This window comes from Callospermophilus lateralis, chromosome 8 (genome assembly GCF_048772815.1).
Source record: "Callospermophilus lateralis isolate mCalLat2 chromosome 8, mCalLat2.hap1, whole genome shotgun sequence".
NCBI lineage: Eukaryota > Metazoa > Chordata > Mammalia > Rodentia > Sciuridae > Callospermophilus > Callospermophilus lateralis.
In genome coordinates, this window is record NC_135312.1 from 106449238 (window position 1) to 106468551 (window position 19314).

The window sequence follows — 19314 nt, forward strand, 5'->3', positions numbered from 1 at the left end:
AACCTAAAAAATCATAAAAATGAGTGTTGGGTTATAGTGTATAGACTCTAAAACAGTTTAGAATAGGTCTAAAGAGCACTGGGAACATGGTAATAAAAGTAACAAGAAAAATTATTCTTCTTCCAACCGTATCACTATTCATTATAACAGTAATTTCCCCTGCCTTTGGGGGACTTTGATGATTCTCAAACCTTCAGTCACTGGGGAACAGAGAGAATCAATAGTAAATTGACAAATCAGTTTATAATTTCAAATTCCTAAGTCAATCAGTAACATCAAACTCCTAAAACATGTTTCAACTTTGTGAAGAAGATAGTGACATAAACCATGTCTCTGTGGCCAACATAAAGTGAACAATTGGCCTCTTCTTTATTTGTTCTGAGACCTTTATGATGACTTCAGGAACCTTAACACAGTATATGATCATTAAATTTAAGTCTCCCTTCAGACATTACATTTCAAAACTGAATGAGACTTGAAAAATCATCTCTTGAGTAATTCATCTTCATTTTTCAAAAGACAGGTTTACACATTTAAATTTCTTTTTCCTTTTTTCTGAGTATAAAATTAAGGAAAGTAGACACTTTTACTAAATGACATATTGATGGTAACAATACTCCTTTTGAATCATAGGCAGTGTTAGTCATTCATTTATTTATCTTTAAAATGTTTGTTAAGCCTTAAGGAACACTTTGAATAAGACTAACAGTAAAGCAAATAAGCAAGCTAGTAGCATTTGTCCCTCTTTTGTCAGGAAACAGTAAAAGGTAGGGGGGGAAAGGTATTTTGCTAAGGACAGATTCTGCAATCCACTCATATGCTTTCTACTTCTTTTTAACTTTTTCTTCTGATAAAAACAGAAACAGACACTTCCATTTGGGTGAATGAGTTCTTGTCCTAAACTTCTACATTTCACATCCTCTCTTTATTCCTCTTCACCTATTGCTAATGTACAAAATCAAAGATATTGTCATGAAATCTCAGAAAAGTATTTTCTCTATTAACAGGGTATATTTTTAAGAATTGTAGAAAAATAACTGAAACTATTTTTTTAACCTAAAAAAATGTTGATGTGTCTCAGGAAGATATGCATTCTCTTAAGGGTTTAAACTACAGCAATCAGCATCTTCCTGGTATTTTGTGTGTGTGTGGGGGGGGGGGGCAAGTGAACATACAAAGTAAACAAGTTCCTCATTTCACAGAAATAATCTATTTATTTTGTAATCTAACCAAAATTTGAGTAAACATAATTTATAGTAGCATTTTGGTCATCTCTGTCTTTATGAAACTAAGATACAACTAATTATTAGAAATAAGTTACTTGGTGGAGGTTTTTTCATGAATATTCTAGAATATCCTTTGACATGATATGTGATGTGAATCCAATGCTCAGATCCTGATTCCGATACCATATTCTCATGGAAGGACCTGTGCTCCCTGGAAAAATGGCTGATTACAGGAGTAAGATAAGGAATATAGAAAACAATACTCAAGAATATTGTAAGGCCAGAAAGTAAAACAGTGCTCAAAAATAAAAGGACAGAGATATGTCAATGTGATGCAGGATCCAAGTGAAAAAACTTTCAGTTGCCAAAGACATAGCAAGAAACTAAATAATGTATTACTTCATTATATCTAAGTACATTTTAAGTTTTAGAGAGAACACTGATGCTGATATACCTGGTTTAATAAAAATAAGGAAGATGAGAAAAACCTCACATGTAGAAAAGAATCAATTCATGTGTATATATTCTTTCAAGCAGGTGGAATCCAACTCTCCACTTTTTATAGTTTAAATGATGACTCATTTCTAAAGAATACCATATGGGAAGATGAAAAATTACTCAACAGAAAAACCTGGCCACTACTTGAGCTCATTATTAAATTTAACATCAACAGTGGAAATTTATAACAAAAGTTGTAGAACCTTGGGATGACTTAATGAATATGACATTTCATCTCTGTCTCTATGATCTTCTTCCCCCAAACACACAGTACCTGATTCTCACCAAGACCAGCACTAGACTAAACAGATTACAGAGAAATTCTGAAAAATATCTCATCAGTAGTACTGAAAATTCTCAAATTGATCAGAAAAACAAGAAAAATCTGAGAAACCATCTTAGCCAAAAAAAAAAAACAAACAAACAAACAAAACAAACAAACAAACAAAAAAACACACACACACAATAAATATGAAGGGTAAATGTAACAGTACTTGAAACTGAAAAATGTCATTAAGGAAAAACTAATGATTTTTCTTCTTTTTAAAGGCTGAATAATATTTATACATAATATAAATATCTCATCCTTTCTTTTCTTTTTCTCTTGTTTTCTTTTTTTCTTTTTTTTTCCAGGCTAGAGATTAAACTTGTGACCTTGAGGATGAATTTTACTAAGAGAAATAAACCAGGCACAAACAGATAAATAATTCATAATCTCACTTATATGTAGAATCAAAAAAAATGTCAAACTAACTGGAACAGAGAATATGGAGACATGTTGGTCATTTTACTTAACAAATGAATCAGTTCTAAAGATTGAATGTACAAAATGGTGGCTATCGTTAACAGTTTATACTTGCAATTTGCTAAGAGAGTAGATATGTTTTCACCACACACAAAAAAAGTAACTATGTAACTCACTTATTTTACTTAAACTATGTGATAGATATGTTAACTAGCTTGTCTGATAATTGATTCATAATGTATGTGTATATCAAAACATCACTTTGTACTGCTTAAATATATACAAATTGATCAATCATACCTCAGTAAAACCAAAAAAAGTATCTATTTTTTTAAAAAGAATACAAGTTTAGAGAAATCAAAAATAGAGACTAGCTGGGGGAATGAATTCGTAAGGTTCATTATCACACACTGAACATGTATAAATACATCACCACATCATTTTTAGTTCCCAGTAGTCACCACTAAGATTACACAAAGACCATACCTGTTTGACAGAATCCCAGTCTTTCCTGCAAGGAAACACTGTGTTAATCTGCATGTGCTGCTGTTTCACAAATAAAGATCCCAGAGAAACAAAGAAAAATATTAATAGTAGTTCATTACTTGTGACAAATGTACCAGAGTAATGTAAGATGCCAATAATCTGTGAATCTTGTTGTGGGATACATGTAGTGAGTAAATTTGTATCTCTTTTGGTAAATTTAAAATTATTACAAAATCCTCTTTTTGTATAGAAGTAATCACTATATATTGTTACATTTATTTTATTAAACCAGCCATATTTTCTCTTCCTTCTAGGTTAAACAGCATAATATTTTAGAACAATTTATAGTGACTCCTTGATTCATCAAGCATTTACTAATAACCTAATATTTATCTTATCTATTTCCACTGATGAGAATATTAAAACTATCTAATATCTAGTAATAGTAAATATTAGGAACAATGCTGCTTTTCATACATTATCTTAATTGATTATGAGAACAAAATAATCTTTTGCATATAAGAAGCAAAAGAAAGCTAAAAGAAGTGTTGATGTGTCAGTATCATGAAAGAGATGATAGACAGAAGGTCTAATAGAATTTGTAAGTGAGGAGAAATAAAGCTGAAACCATAATTCTAAGAACATGAATTAAGGCAAGTTTTTTTTACTTCTGTTATTGTACCTACAGGTGGTTTTATGTTAACTACAGGGAAGATGAGCAGATGTAAAATAATTAAAGCTAAAGTCACCAAAATTCAACATTCAATTTCCACATAGGAACTATAAAATTCTTCTTTGTATCAAAGTATGAATTGTCTTTTAAAACTCATACAGTAGAAGTATTGTTATGGTGTGAACTGATTAATATAATCAATAAATCATAGATATAGGTTACAGGTATAAGGCAAGATAGAATAGATAATCAATAAGAAATAGATTAAAGACTATAGGAATAAGGTAAAAATAACATAGACAAGTGATAGTAAGACATAAGTTCATCAGGAATAAGCCTAAGTAATAATGGAAAAATCATAACATAGGATTTAATCCATAGGATAAGTCAGTGTGTCAGTATAGGTGTAAATAAATATAAGCAAGTAGTTAACACAGATTAACATAGAAACTTAATCTTCTAGCTTTGCATAGAATAAAGGACATAGGGTATAGATTTTAATAAGATTACAAATGAAAATGAGTGTGTAGACCATAGATAAATTTTAAGTAGGCATCAAATAAGTTACTAATACTGAGTATGTTAAGAAATTGCTTTGGTAGAGACTCATTAGTCACTTGCAACAATTCCGCCTTGCTGGGATTATGGGAATAGGATAACTATATAAACTCCATCTTAATTTCTTTGTTACTGTCCCTGTGAAGAGAGATCTGCATGACCCATTTCTAGGAAATAAAAAATAGAGCATTTTTCTTAAAAAAAATTATCTTTCTGTACTTTGTACCACTCAAATTGTACCCTACTCAGACTGCAGCAATGGTCATGGTGAACTACATCCTGGGTTTGAATGCCCTTGTGGCTCTACATGACTTTGAAGTAGATTCTTGTCCCGCCAACCCCTGCCCAAATTTAGGATGCGACTGTCTAGCACCTGCTTGAACCTGGGACTGTGGTCAACTGAACTGCAAAGCTAATCCTTTTTTAGCTTCTGTTTATCACTTGCTTGCTAACTAGAAAATTACCATCTTGCCTAGAACTCACAGGTCCCACTTATTAATATTTTAATTTCTATGACTGACTAGCTTACATGACTATAAGCAAGTCACTGAGGTATGGTTTTTGTGTTTATATTCTCATTGGATGGACCAGGAAGCTGCTGTTCTCCCACAGAGTTCCAGTCTCTATGGGTGGATGACAATCCCTGATCAGGTAAATAAAGCTCTCTTTGATTTGAATTGGCACTTAGAGTGTTTTCTGAGTGGCTCCCCATAACAATGTAACTAGAATATTTATGAAATATGTAAAGCTAATGAATATCCACATTAGATATTGTAATATGAATAAATGTAATATGAATAACTGTAATTTGTACAAATATGCTCTATTCACTTATTCTAAGGCCTAGAAGCTTTCTTAAATTCAATAATAGAAAATTAATAATAAACAATAGAAAATAAATTTAGCCTCAACCCAAAGAACCTTAAAATGCAATCATAACTGTCAGGAGAAAACTTGGTAAGTTCATTCACATTTGAGGAGCAATACCTCTGTCAAATATATGTACATTTTATTAGGTTATTTTTCCATCCAAGAATTTTCTGTGATTTTAATTTGTACAGTGGTAATACAGGTGAATCTTGTAGGATATATATAGTAAGTAAATTTAAAATTATAACAAATTTTTTAAAAAGCTTATTTTTTAAAATGTGACTATTCCTAAAATTGAATAATGAGTAAAATCCTCTTTTTTATATGGAAATAATCACTATATTATTGTTAAGTTTACTTTTGTTAAACAGCCATATCTTCTGTTCCTTCTAGCTTGAGCAACATATTTTAGAACAGCTTTAAAACAATACTTTTTTTAGGGAATGGCATAGACTTAACAAGAATCAATCAAGATACCAAAATCTGCAGTTGCTCAAGTCTCTCATGTCAAATGTCACAGTGCTTGCATACAACTTCTTACTTTCTTTTGTGTACTTTAAATCATCACTTATAATACCTAATTGAATGCAATTGCTGTGTAAATCTCTATTATACTATATTATTTAGAAAATACAGTTCAGTATAGGTATAGAATTTTTAAAACTGTTTTTGATATTGGTTGGATGAATCCATGGATGCTCAAAATAGAGGGTCAAAGATAGCCTTTTTATAGCCTGATGGAGTACTAGAAATGAGGAAAAAATTGAATGAGGTATCTGAAAACTTTCTGCAAATTGAGGAAATATTATATATGTTATGGTAGTATTATAATTTTTGTTTCAGATTTAAACATGATAGCAGCACTCTTTATTTAAATGGTTAACAAAGACACAGCCACTTCTTAAATATTGTGACAAGGAAATTATGTGATTTTTTAGCAAAGTGGCCCCAATAATTTTATTTTAAATACACACATCTGATTTTTTAGCTGACCACGGACACTCAAATTTTTATTGAATTTTAAAGACATATAAACAGTACACTTAAGTTCTTATTTCTGAAACTGAGTACAACCATTGATGGGCACCCTTGGCAAGCAGGCATTCTTAGTTTTCCAGCAATCAGAAGTCACTTAAATGCCTTCTCTGGTTACTACCCCACAGCCTTTACTTCTTACAGGCCCATTTTGTTTGTTTTAAGCTTCATATAACTGGATTCACTTAATATGCAGCTTTGTGTATCTGGCTACTTTCATTCTGCACTCATATTTTTGGTGACTCATCAAAATCATTATGTATACTGTAGATTGTTCATTCTCATTTTTCCATAGTATTCAATTATGTGTTTATATAATAATATATTTATTACCTATTCTTTTTTATAGGCATTTAGGTAGCTTTCAGATTGGGAATATTACGAATACTGCCAGGATGAACTTTCTACACTATGACTTTGCGTGAATACATGTACACAAATTTTAGTTGGATTTCCAACTTTTAGATTATGCATATGTTTAGCTTCATAGATAATGCTGCCAGCCTTTGACAAATAAAAAATTATTTTAAATAATTGTTATTTAGAAATAAAACACAGGGGCTGTGGCTCAGCAGTTCTTGCCTAGCAGGTGCGGGGCCGTGGGTTTGATCCTCAGCACCACATAAAAATAAATAAATAAAATAAAGATATTGTGTCCAACTATGACTAATAAATAAATATTAAAAAAAATAAAAATAAAACACAGATGAAACTTCTAAAATAAAGAAGGAAGAATTATATATAGTACTCTTGGAAAAGAGCCAAGTATGAAATATATCTGTAAAAAATTGTGCTCAAATAAGTAGAATAAAATACCATTCAGTTATTTTTATATCAAAAAACTCTCTTATGACATACTCTTCAAATGATTGACTTTCAAGAAAAGCATTTAATAGTGTAGGTGATGTATTCTAAATTTTGACTTTGTGAATAATGGAAAGAGTGCTTATTGGGGCATGCAGCAGTATTCAGAATACCCTTTCACCATATAACATGTCAGAATAACAGATGGCATACTCTGTAAAGAAAATTAATTTAAATAAGTCTGGTAAAAACCCACCTTTCTTGAGAGAAAAGATATTTTGTATAAGAAGTTCATCTTATTTATTGCCTACCTGGACAGGTAATGTATTCAGGTTTTTCCAATCTATTCCTTTGTGATAAAACAGACTCCACACACTCATCATGTACGCCACCACTTCTCAAATCCTTATGCACTCAGTGTGTTCTTATATTAGTCACCTATTAATAAAATTCCAATTAACAAAATTTGCTATTACTTTACTATATTTACTATATGACAAAACTTTCCATTTTCAGCATAATGTATGCCTTTAAAAATACAGCCATGAGATTTTTATGATTCTTTAATAAACTCTGTGCTATTCTGCATGGTGCTTCTCTCTTTTAATTTTAGATTCATAAATAAAGGTTCCACTATTTTCCAAATATTTTCATTTATTTTATGAAATTGTACATTTTCAGATCATCATTTATAAATATTGAATCATACAAGGTTTTTCCTTATTGCAATAGGCATACAAACAGTTACATTTATCTGTGTCATTTTAATAATGTGCCATAGGCTAATGTCTGAATTTAATGACCTTCAAAACCCTGAATATATTGTTCCCATCAAAGATATTTCATAAGAACATCTCCCTTAATATTTTAAATATATTGGAAATTATCAACACTAAAGTTTTTATTTATATCTGAATATAGGTATGTGTATAAACCTGTGTACTTGCACATAAATATGAATGCAGATAGATTATGCATGTATATATAATGGCTCAAAAATATGGATTTTATTAGCCATTAACTCAAAAACATTTTCATTTTTCTATTATGTTCAATGCACTGTGCTAAAAATGGGAAAGATGGCAAGGCTGAGCACAAGTAAAACAGCCCAGGAAGGGATACAGTACATGCACACCAGTGAGTGTAATTTACAAAATGATATGAGCCATGAGAAAAGTACACAGCAACAGTGAGTTTGTGAGGGGAGTATTGCATTTTATGAAGAATGAGAAACATGGGAGGATGATAAAAACACGGGCAAGTTTTGAAAATGACATATAGACACTGTATTTGTGGATAAGTGGTATAGGTTGTCATGTGCAGAGAGAACAGGGCAAAGCCATGAAGTCAGAACAGAGGATATCAAGCCATTTGGTTTGACTGAGGCAGAAAGTATAGTGAGGGGAAAAACAGTATGTAGAAATGCTCTGTGTGAGTTCTATCCTCACTCCTAATTCCATTTCCTAACTAAGTAGGAGAATTCCATGGAGTCATTTAATTTCTCTAGATCTCTCTTCTCTCATCCATAAAATATTGAAGTTGGGCTAGATCAAGTATTTTCAAATAAAAGTTAATAGAACTGTAATGGTAAATTCATGTTAAAGATAATATGCAATATTAACTTAGTAATTTGCATGTATAAACATTTCCATTTAAAGATGGCTCACTCTTCTAGCCCAGTAGACACACATATAGGAGAAAACAGTATCATAAAGCTGTCTTGCAAAATGTATAGTCTCAGAAGTAAAATTACTATAATTTTTATAGCATAGTTATTCTCTTGGAAAACTAAGATGGAAATAATGGATAATGGGTATAGAAATCAGAAATATGATTGGAAAAATGTATAAATGACAATAAGTTTACTTTATTAGAAAAGTATTTACACTTACAATAATTAACGATAAACAATCATTTTAAATACTTTAAGTATTTCAAGAAAAATTTATGATACTTAATTTAAAAAAATGACATCAATTTGACCCCAATCTTTTGATCAAAACTGTCACAGACTTAGAAAATCATATTGCCTTCTTGGGTAGATAAATTTAACATCATAAAAATGAAAGTATTTCTTCTGGAAAAAAAAATAAGTTCACTTTTGGAACCAGATTTTCTAATTTTGATATTATAATGTAAATGATAAAGCAAGATTTTTTTTAAAAATTCTATTGATGAATTATATTGAGGGTGTATATCCCTTTCCACTGATATAAAACCACAATTATTAAAACCTGTTTTACCATAAATAAGAAATAGATCAAAAGAAGAAATAAAAAAGATGAAAAGGTTCAAAATGTATAAGAATTATAAGTATCTGATTATATGATAAGGAAATAAAACCAGTAGAATAAAAATTATTTAATAAATGGTATTAGAAACACAGAGTAGTCAACAGGGACAAAAAATGAATTCATAAAATAAAAGAAAAATAAATTACATATGACTCAGATATTTAAATAAAAAAAACTTTAACAATATTAGAAAAAAACATAATTTCAAATGATAGTAAAAGAATAAAAAAGTCATTTCTATACATAAAGAAATATAAGGATTTATTGTACTTAAACTGTTGTTTAAATTTTCTGAATACAAAAACACCACCCAAAACATAGTCTGGGGAAACCATTTATAACTCATATAAGAGGGAAAGAGCTATTTTCACTTATGAATATGAAGATTAAAGATGCCTAAATCCATTAGCACTCCTTTCTTCCACAGACAAATTCTGCTTATCCTCCCCTGACTCTAAAGCTAACACAGCCTACTTGGACCCTATAGGTAAGTAAAAGTGATGTTCTGCCTGTTCCAAGATTTACTTTTAAAAGGATCAGGAGTTTCTTTCATGATCAGTAGGAGCCCTGAGGCCCCCATGACTGGGAGGAAGCTCATGCTGGCCACATTGACAGACTTCATAGAGACAAAATTCAACTAGCCCCCAGCTATTTTCATGCATAAAAATGTATTCAAATAACTCTAGACTCAGTTGATATCTAACTACCATCACATGATAGCACTAAGCAAGAACCACCTACCTGCGCTTGTCATCAACATTTAGAACCATAAAAGGTAACAAGTTGTGTTGTCATTGAATTTTCAAAATGACTCATAAAGAAGTATAATATAAAACACTTTTTATTTAAAAAAAAAAAAAAGAAAAAGAAAACTCCAGTACCAAACAGAAAGATAAGCAAAATATATGTGAATATCTACGGTAGATTATTCTTTCCAAAGATGGCAATAATGACTCCTGCCACACATGTTCTCCTACAATGATTTTTCTCTATCTAGATCGAGAGGCCAGTTGCTCCTGCCCTAGAATCTAGGCTGACCAAAATCCTTTTCTTTACCAATAGAATGAAGATCAAATGCCATTATGACACATCTAAGATAAAGTCAGAAGAAATTTTAAAGTTTTCATTTGGGTCTCTTAGAACCCTCACTCTTAGGATATTCCTCAGAAACCAGTTAGTAGGTTATAAAAAGCCCAAACTACATGAAACAGCCGAAAGTAAGCATATGGGTCAGGATCCCAAACTCAGCCCTTGGCAAAGAACTAATGATGACTGTAGCCAGGTGAGGCTATCCCCTTAGATTTCTAGACTGGTTGAGAATTCAGATTACTGAAAACACATTGACCATATTTAACTACCTCAGGAGAACTGCTCCCATAAAATCATAAAACTGGTTTTAGAGCTACAGAGTTTTGGGGTAAATATTTCTACATCAATAGGAAATGAAAATCATGGCTGATTGTGTGTTTTTGTCCCATTTATTAATAAAATTTGACTCCCCCAAAAAGGAAAATGATTTTTTTGTTTTAATTTTCTTAAATTCAGATAGATCCTGTGTTTGTTGAGTGACAGTATAGTAGAAAATATGTTATAGAGATCGCTTTCTTGATATAGTTCTGAAATGACTTGACAAGTTATACATTTTAATTAATTTATTTTAATTATGTATATATGACAGCAGAATGTATTTTGATTCATTGTATGCAATTGCAGCACAACTTTCCATTTCACTGGTTGTATACAATGTGGCATCACACTATATGTGCAGTCATAAATGTAACTAGAGTAATGATGTCCCTCTCATTCCACCATCTTTCCTGACCCCATGAACCTTCCCGGCCCCTCCCTCCCCTTTGCCCCAAAAAAGTTCCTCCAGTTTTCCCATGCCCTCCCCTGCCCCCCATTATGAATCAGAATCCACTTATCACAGAGAACATTTGGTCTTTGGTTTTTTGGGATTAGCTTACTTTGCTTAGTATGATATTCTTCAACTCCATCCATTTACCTGCAAATGCAATAATTTTATTCTCTTTTAGTGTTGAGTAATATTCTATTGTGTATATATACCACAGTTGCTTTATCCATTCATCTATTGAAGGGCATCTATGTTGCTTCCATGGCTTAGCTATTGTGAATTGAGCTGCTATAAACATTGATGTGGCTGCATCACTGTAGTATGCTGATTTTAAGTCCTTTAGGTATAGATCAAGGAGTGGGTTAGCTGAGTCAAATGGTGGTTTCATTCCAAGTTTTCCAAGAAATCTCCATACTGCTTTCCAGATTGGTTGTACCAATTTGTAATCCCACCAGCAATGAATGAGTATGCCTTTTCCCCCATATCCTTGTCAACATTTATTGTTATCTGTATTCTTGATAACTGCATTCTGACTGGCATAAGAAGAAATCTTAGAGTAGTTTTGATTTGCATTCCTCTAATTACTAGAGATATTGAACATCTTTTCAGATATTTGTTTATCAAATGTATATCTTCTTATGAGAAGTCTGTTCAGCTCCTTAGCCCATTTATTAATTGAGTTGTATGTTTGTTTCCTTTTTGGTTTTAAGGTTTTTGAGTTCTTTATATATCCTGGAGATTAGTGCTCTATCTGAAATGCATATAGCAAAAATTTCTCTCTCTTCACCTCATCGATTGTTTCTTTTGCTGAGAAGAGACTTTCTACTTGGAATCTGTTCCATTTATTAATTCTTGATTTTATTTCTTGAGCTATAGGAGTCTTGTTAAGGAAGTTGGGGCCTAATCCAACATAATGAAAATCTGGGCCTACTTCTTCCTCTCTTAGGATCAGGGTCTCTGGACTAATTCGTAAATTCTTGATCCACTTTGAGTTGAGTTTTGTGCATGGTGAGACATAGAGGTTTATTTTTGAGACCCAGAATAGCCAAGGCAATTTTTAGCAAGAAGAGTGAAACAGGAGGCATCACAATATCAGAACTTAAACTATACTACAAAGCTATAGTAACAAAAATGGCACCAAAATAGATGTGTAGACCAATGGTACAGAATAGAAGACACAGAGACAAACCCATATAAATACAGTTATCTCATACTAGACAAAAGTGCCAAAAACATACATTGGATAAAAAATAGCCTCTTCAACAAATGGTGCTGGGAGAATTGGAAATCCATATGCAGCAAAATGAAAAATAAATTTCTCTCACCATGCACAGATTTTATTTCTTGTCTCGTTAGAATACTTGTTCATAGAGAGTTCCTTCTTGGGAGTAAGGTATCATATATGAAGTGTAGTAACCTTTAATCCACAATACTCTCAGAAGAATGGGACATGTGGCATAGCCCTGGAAAGAGATCTCATGTGGACAAAGAAAGAACAGGGATAAAAATGCCACCACCCCCACCCCCCAATGTCTATGCTGTGATTCTCAGAAACTATAATTATGTTACCTTACATGAAAAAGGGTAGTTTGCACATTCCTTATATAAATGAAGTTAAGTACATTTCCCTAAATTTAAGAGCATTGTTATGATTTAGTATGTCCCCCAAAAGCTCATGTCCAAGACAATGCTGGAATTTTCAGAGATAAATGATTAGATTATGAGAGATGGAACATAATCAGTGAAATAATACACTGATATGGATTAACTGGGCTGTAACTGTAGGCAGGTGGGCTGTGACTGGAAGAAGTAGGTCACTGGGGGTGGGGTGTTTGGGGTACATATTTTGTCCTTGGTAAGGGTGCTCTCTCTTTCTCTCTCCCCTTCCTAGTTGCCATGTCCTGAGCTTCCTTCCTCCACCACTCTTTTCTGTCTATGCCACTCAGGCTCAGAGGTATGGAGTCCACTCTCAGGACTTTTGGTTACAGGAACACAAAGATGACTAAAACAAGCGCTCTCTCTCTCTCTCTCTCTCTCTCTCTCTCTGTGTGTGTGTGTGTGTGTGTGTGTGTGTAACTGAAGTGTTGAATCTTCAACCAGAATTTATATGAAATTATATTCTGAATTATCCAGGTGGGCCTCATGTAATCAATAGATCTTAAAAGTGAAAATAAGAAAGAAAGAGAGAAAGAAGGAAAGAAAAAAAGAAAAATGTAGGAAGGAAGGAAGGAAGGAAGGAAGGAAGGAAGGAAGGAAGGAAGGAAGGAAGGAAGGAAATATGAAAAGTGAATCTGTGAGATGTATGGAAGTAAAAGCAAGAGTAAGAGACTCAACCTACTATTAATGAAGAAGACTGAAGAAGAAAGTCATGAGCCAAAGAATGTGGGCAGCCTCTAGAGTTAATTAGGAATGCCTTTCACTTGATGTGACAATTACAAAGAAAAGAGGAACCTCAGTTCTACATCTGAGGTAAAAGTCTGAGTCAATATAGTAAATTCTTTTAATAATCCAGATAAAGAAGATATGAACAATTATTCACCTTAGAGCAACCAGTTAGCCTGTGAAACCCATGTCATATTTTTGACCTACAAATTTTTAAGATAATTTTTTTGTTGTTGTTTAAACCTCTAAAAATTGTATACTCATATGCCATGACAACAATAGGATACCAATAAAAGTACCAAGCCACAAGTGATCAGATCACTTTAGTCATCCAGTTTAGAAATCTCATGTGGACAAAGAAAGGATAGGGATAAAGAATTTTGATTATTTTGCTTTAGGACATCTATAATTCTCTTGAACTGGTATAGTATAATTTGAAGGTGGGCTTAGGTTAAAGTGGTTCATCATAAATTTAGGCCAACCACTAAAGCTTTTCAAAAAGAAGCACAATTGAAATGTTAAAAGACAGATTTATAAAATTTGTCAAATGCTCAATTAAAATAAAGCATGGAAAAAAAAGGGAGGGGATAACAAACAAGTAAAACAAAAAGAAAATGATTATAAAGATGGTAGATACTAATTGCAGTAGATAAATAACCACTTTAAATTTTAATGGTTTAAATACAACAATTGAAAGGCAACAAACTGTAAGAGTATACTTAAAACAAAAATATAAATACCCAAGTATATTTTGTCTATTTTTAAAAAACACTTTGTATTTAAAGAGTTAGATAGATTTAAAAAAAGAGATATGCTAACATTAATCAAAAGGAAACTGAAATATTAATAATGCTTCAGATTAAGGAAGATTATCAAGAATAAATAAAGGCATTACATAGTGTTAAATTGGTCAGTCTCCAAGAAAATACACAAATACTAAAATTTTATGTACCAACCAACAGAGCACCTAATATATGAGACAAAAACTAGAGAAACAATAGGGAAATTCACAATTATTATTTCAGACTTGAAATTTTCTTTATTATAATTAATAAACAGTCAGATAATTGGTAAGCTTATAGCTTGCCTTTAGAGAAATACTAATCAGTTTGATCTAATTGACATTTATTGAATACTCCATCCAATCTCAGGATAAATATCCTTTTCAAGCTCAGGCATGTTATCCAAATAGATCAAATTCTGTACAGTAACATATCTTAACAAACTTAACATTCATTCAAAGAGTTTTCTCAAATTTCCATGTGATTAAAGTATATAACAGTGACAGACAAAAAGCTGGAAGATCCATAAATATTTAGAAATTAAACAACATAACAACTAGGTTGTTTCCTATTTTTATTAAAATAGACAATTATCTCACCCTGAAAGTATTACTACAAATAAGACCTACTTGATTGCAAAGTTTAGAACATGAAATAGTATAATGTCAATCAAGAGTTATTATGAATATCATATTTCCACTGAATTCTAATGGATATTTCCTAGTATTAGAGATTAGAATGATGTATGATTTGCTGTTATCTCTCTATTGAAGTTGTCTGCTATAGTAAAACCACTACAATTTTTTTCAAATTACTAATTATTTTACCAAATAAAATAGTTACTGAAATATATTAGTTCAAGAACCAAAACGTTTTCTAATATTTTGAATCTTAATGGCAAAAGTAGAGGAGCCTTTAATTTCCATTTCATATGCTAAGATTATTCTGAAGAAGGTAATTGCTGCAAAAGATCACAATAATATCCTTTACTCAAATAGTAAAATTTGGGAAGAATTTGATCTCTATTCTTTTTTTATCTTAAAATTATTTGAAATTTTAAAATTTCATTGGAAGACATGTTATGTTAAAATACTTCTTTAAACGTTAAAACTTTTTCTCCAAAAGATAAATCAGTAAACAAAACCTCTATATTTTATCAATCAGTATATATAGAGAATATGATAAAAATGTGAGAAAATGTTTATATGATACAAAATAATCTACATAATAATAAAAATAAAATTTTTCTCTCAGGAAATTTGTTTAGACTATAGATATTTCCTCTCAATTTAAATAGTTATTTAAACTCACAAACTTCTATAATTCAATATATTTTATACTTATTTTATGGTAGTTACTATGTATCATATTTGCACTTTATCAGAGATAAGACCAACTCATATAAAGAAGCAAAATTTATCAATGAGGATTAGCTTTGTTTCTTTTTTGAGAATGCAAATCAATATGATCTAATAAAAGTAAAATTCACAAGTGATGTTTTCAGCAGCTACTGCCTGGCAGACAAGAAGAGAGTTATGGATTGTTGCAAAACATTTTGACATATGGGACATATTTAGAGGTTCCATAGGAACCTAGGGGAATCAATATATATCAGAATGTAGAAGGACAATTCAGCCTAGTAATATCAAATGCTTTAATTTAAGAGAAAATTTTATCTTCTTAGGTTATCTTCTCTACATTTGCCAACTTTAACATTTTCCTTTCTCCAACTGTAAATTCATATTTGACTATACAATTTCACAGTTATATTTTTTTTCTTCTGAAGAATTATAAAGCCTCAGGAACTCAAGAGTTTTAAACTGAGAGAACAAAGTTTATTCAAACACAAGACAATCTGGACTAAAGTTGCTGCTGGGCAGACTGGTGCCACATTTCTTATGTTCTTAGGATTTCTACTCACGTTTTGATTACTAAGTTGCCAATAAGGGCCAAGGGCATTCATACTTACAAAGTCCTTAAATGAGACTCCTCATTTTCTGAGGTTCTTTGAAGTAGCTTTACATAATCTCTGAAGTTGTTGCTAAAGTTCAAAAGATTGGCCAGAGCTATAACATGATCCATGAGTCTTTGTTAAAATGTGTGTGTGTGTGTGTGTGTGTGTGTGTGTGTGTGTGTGTGTGTGATGTGTAAGGCAGTGGGGCATCTACCCACGACCTCTTGTACTTTTCTAAACAGTTGAAGCCTTGGACCCCACTCCCTGGCTCCAAGGTGGAGTTTCAGGCAGATATGCCCTGGCAAACTTAGTTATTTTGATGTGTGCCTAGAAGAACTATGGTGTACTCTGATTCCTGCCAGGTAGATTCACAATCTTTATTCTGAACAAATGGAGAGAACTTATCAATGGTGCATTTTACATGATCACTTTTTTTTTTTTAAATTGCACCCTAAAACTGAGCTGCAATAGCAATCATTTTTATTTTAAGACAGAGTCTCACTAAGTTGCCAGGCTGACCTTGAACTTGTGGTCTACCTGCCTCAACCACTGCACCCACCTACTAGATAACTTTTTAAAGAATCCCTTCCTTTGTCTATCTGGGTGAAGACAGGTCAGCAGTAAGCATATATAAAATGTCAGTTCTTTTTGTAACTGAAGTTAGGATTTTGTTTAGTTTTATTTTGCGGTTTTTGTTTGACACAGAGGCTTGTTTGTTGTTGTTTTGCTATACTGTTGTCTTGCTATGTTGCCCAGGCTGAGGCTGATCTTGAACTTGTGGGCTCAAATGATTCTCTTGCCTTAGTCTCCTAAGAAGCAGCCAGCTAAAATCAGGATTTTCTTTTGCTTTTCTTTTCTGGTACAGCCAAGATGTCCTTCTTTACCTATTTGGAATTAATTTCATTGAAAGTTCTTCTGTTTTTATTGAGCTGCTAATCTCTTGTTCTAAAGATAAAGAAATTAGTACATTCTTTTTTATATAAAGGTCTTATTGAAGACATTCATCTTAGCAACTCTGATAAAAAGAAAAAAAAACAAATCTGATCTTAATTTCCTACTGATTTTTATCAGACTTTGAAGATTTAGTTTACAAAACAGGATCACAATTTCTTTCCTGAGTTACCAACACCAGATTGTTTCAAATCTCTAAAAGAGCAATCTGAATCACCATGCTGTATCATTTCTGACTTGGCTTCTACAGTGTTTCTCTGTAAAGGAGCCAGAATAATACCAACATTACTGTTTTATTTTTTCAGAGATTTTCAATATATTCTAGGACCAGATCTCCTTGTTATGGTTTGAATATGAGATGTCCCCCAAAATCTCCTGTATTCTTGCAAGAATGTTTGAAGGTGAAATGCTTGAATTGTGAGAACTGTAATCTAATCAATGCATCCTAGTTTGAATGGACTCGGTAGTAACTGTATTCAAATGCTGTGTGGCTAGAGGAGATGGGTCCGTGGGGTTTGCCCTGGAAGAGTGCATTTCCCTGTGCTCTCTTCCCCACTGCCTTTCTCTGCATCCTACCCACCACACAAGCTGAGCAACTTTCCTCTGCCTATCCCCATGATGTGCTGCCTCACGTTGGACCTAGAGCAAAGAAGTTATCTATAGACTAAGACCACTGAAACTCTTAGGCCCAACTAAACATTTCCTCCTTTAAGTTGTTCTTGTGTATTTTGGCCATGGCAGTGCTAAAACTGACTAAAGCAGGCTTATTCTGAGGGCTCTCTGAATCTTCCAGGATGAGATGTTGTTGGTGATCCATTAGTTCACCAGGTGAAATTGCACGGGTGTTTCACAGCACCTCAGACTCAAACACGGCTTTCTGAGCATCACTGCTGTCCTGAGTAACTCCTATGGACCCATAGTCTCCCACGATTTGGATGATATCCTCACTCTTCCACAAATAGAGCACAATAAAAACTCTAATAAATCTGCCCACACATCACCTTCTCCTTTGGCACACCTTTTGTTTCGGCTTCAGTGATTTCTGTTGACTTGAATCTTTGTCTTTGTTCCTTCCACTTGCTCTTCCTCCAGTCAGTCCTTTCAGCACAGCTGCCTGTGATCAGAATTCTGCCTGTGATCAGAATCGCCAGCCTCCAGCTTCTCTTTATGGTGTCTTAACAGTCTCTCTCCACTGCTCCTGAATACTTTCCCATGTGTCCACTTCCACCCAGCTTGAATTCTTGGTGGCAAGTTCTGCCATGATTATTCCGTGCTGGGAAGGGATGATTCCTTTCTTCTTGTATGCATCATGAAGAAGAGAAATTTTGCCATTGATATTTCTATATTTTTCTGTGCTGTTCAGGTCATCCTTGGCCAGCGCAAACAACCTGAGGTTCATATCAGCGATAGGATTAAAGGAACCACAAGGAAGGAGAAGTACTTCTGTCTTCTCTAGTTTGTCCATGGTAAAAATTTGAAGTGTTTGATCTGAATGGAAAACTCTGACACCTCCCTGGTTGTCCCACCCTCACAGCAATGGCTCCAAGTCCTTTGGAGACAATGGTCATGTGGATGCCAAAGAAGGTTAAAACCATGGCTAGACGGTCATTGGTTCCAGGAAGAAACAGGTTATTAAACCAGATCATTAGCATGGAAAATAATTGATTTCATTTGATGTTATAAACATTTCCTATTCCATATACTCTTCGTTCTGTGATGTCCAAGGAATATATTCTAAAAATACAAATTATTGAACAACCTTGAATATAATAAGATTTCATAGATATTAAATATGTCTTTGCATATGGCCATTTCCTTTTTTTAAAAAATAGAATCATTCTCTAACTTCTATTGAGCACTATCATAGATCATTGAACATTGTATGAAATCATCAGTAAGCAATTTTAGATAGGTATGGAGATATCTGAGAATTATTCAAAGAACAGCAATCAATGCCTTGCTGTAGGAAAATGAATGAAAGAAATAATAGTCAATATCTTATTAGTAAGTACATTGCCATCATATTTTATATTGTGCTTATTTTATGTTTGTTAAGAAATTAAAACAATTAAAAGGATGGGTTAATTCATAATAACAGAAGCTAAATAGATTAGTCACCACTTCCACTCTACCAAAAAAGATTATTGCAAGTTTTTATTCAGCATACTGACTAATCATTTATTAAAACTATGCAGAGTGCC

At 32.6% G+C, this 19314-nt stretch overlaps 1 pseudogene; it reads right to left on the bottom strand.

Moving 5' to 3' along the window:
* Positions 1-17866: 17866 nt before the first annotated feature.
* On the bottom strand, positions 17867-18578 carry LOC143405772 (nicotinamide/nicotinic acid mononucleotide adenylyltransferase 1 pseudogene; annotated as a pseudogene).
* Between the last annotated feature and the right edge of the window lie 736 nt (positions 18579-19314).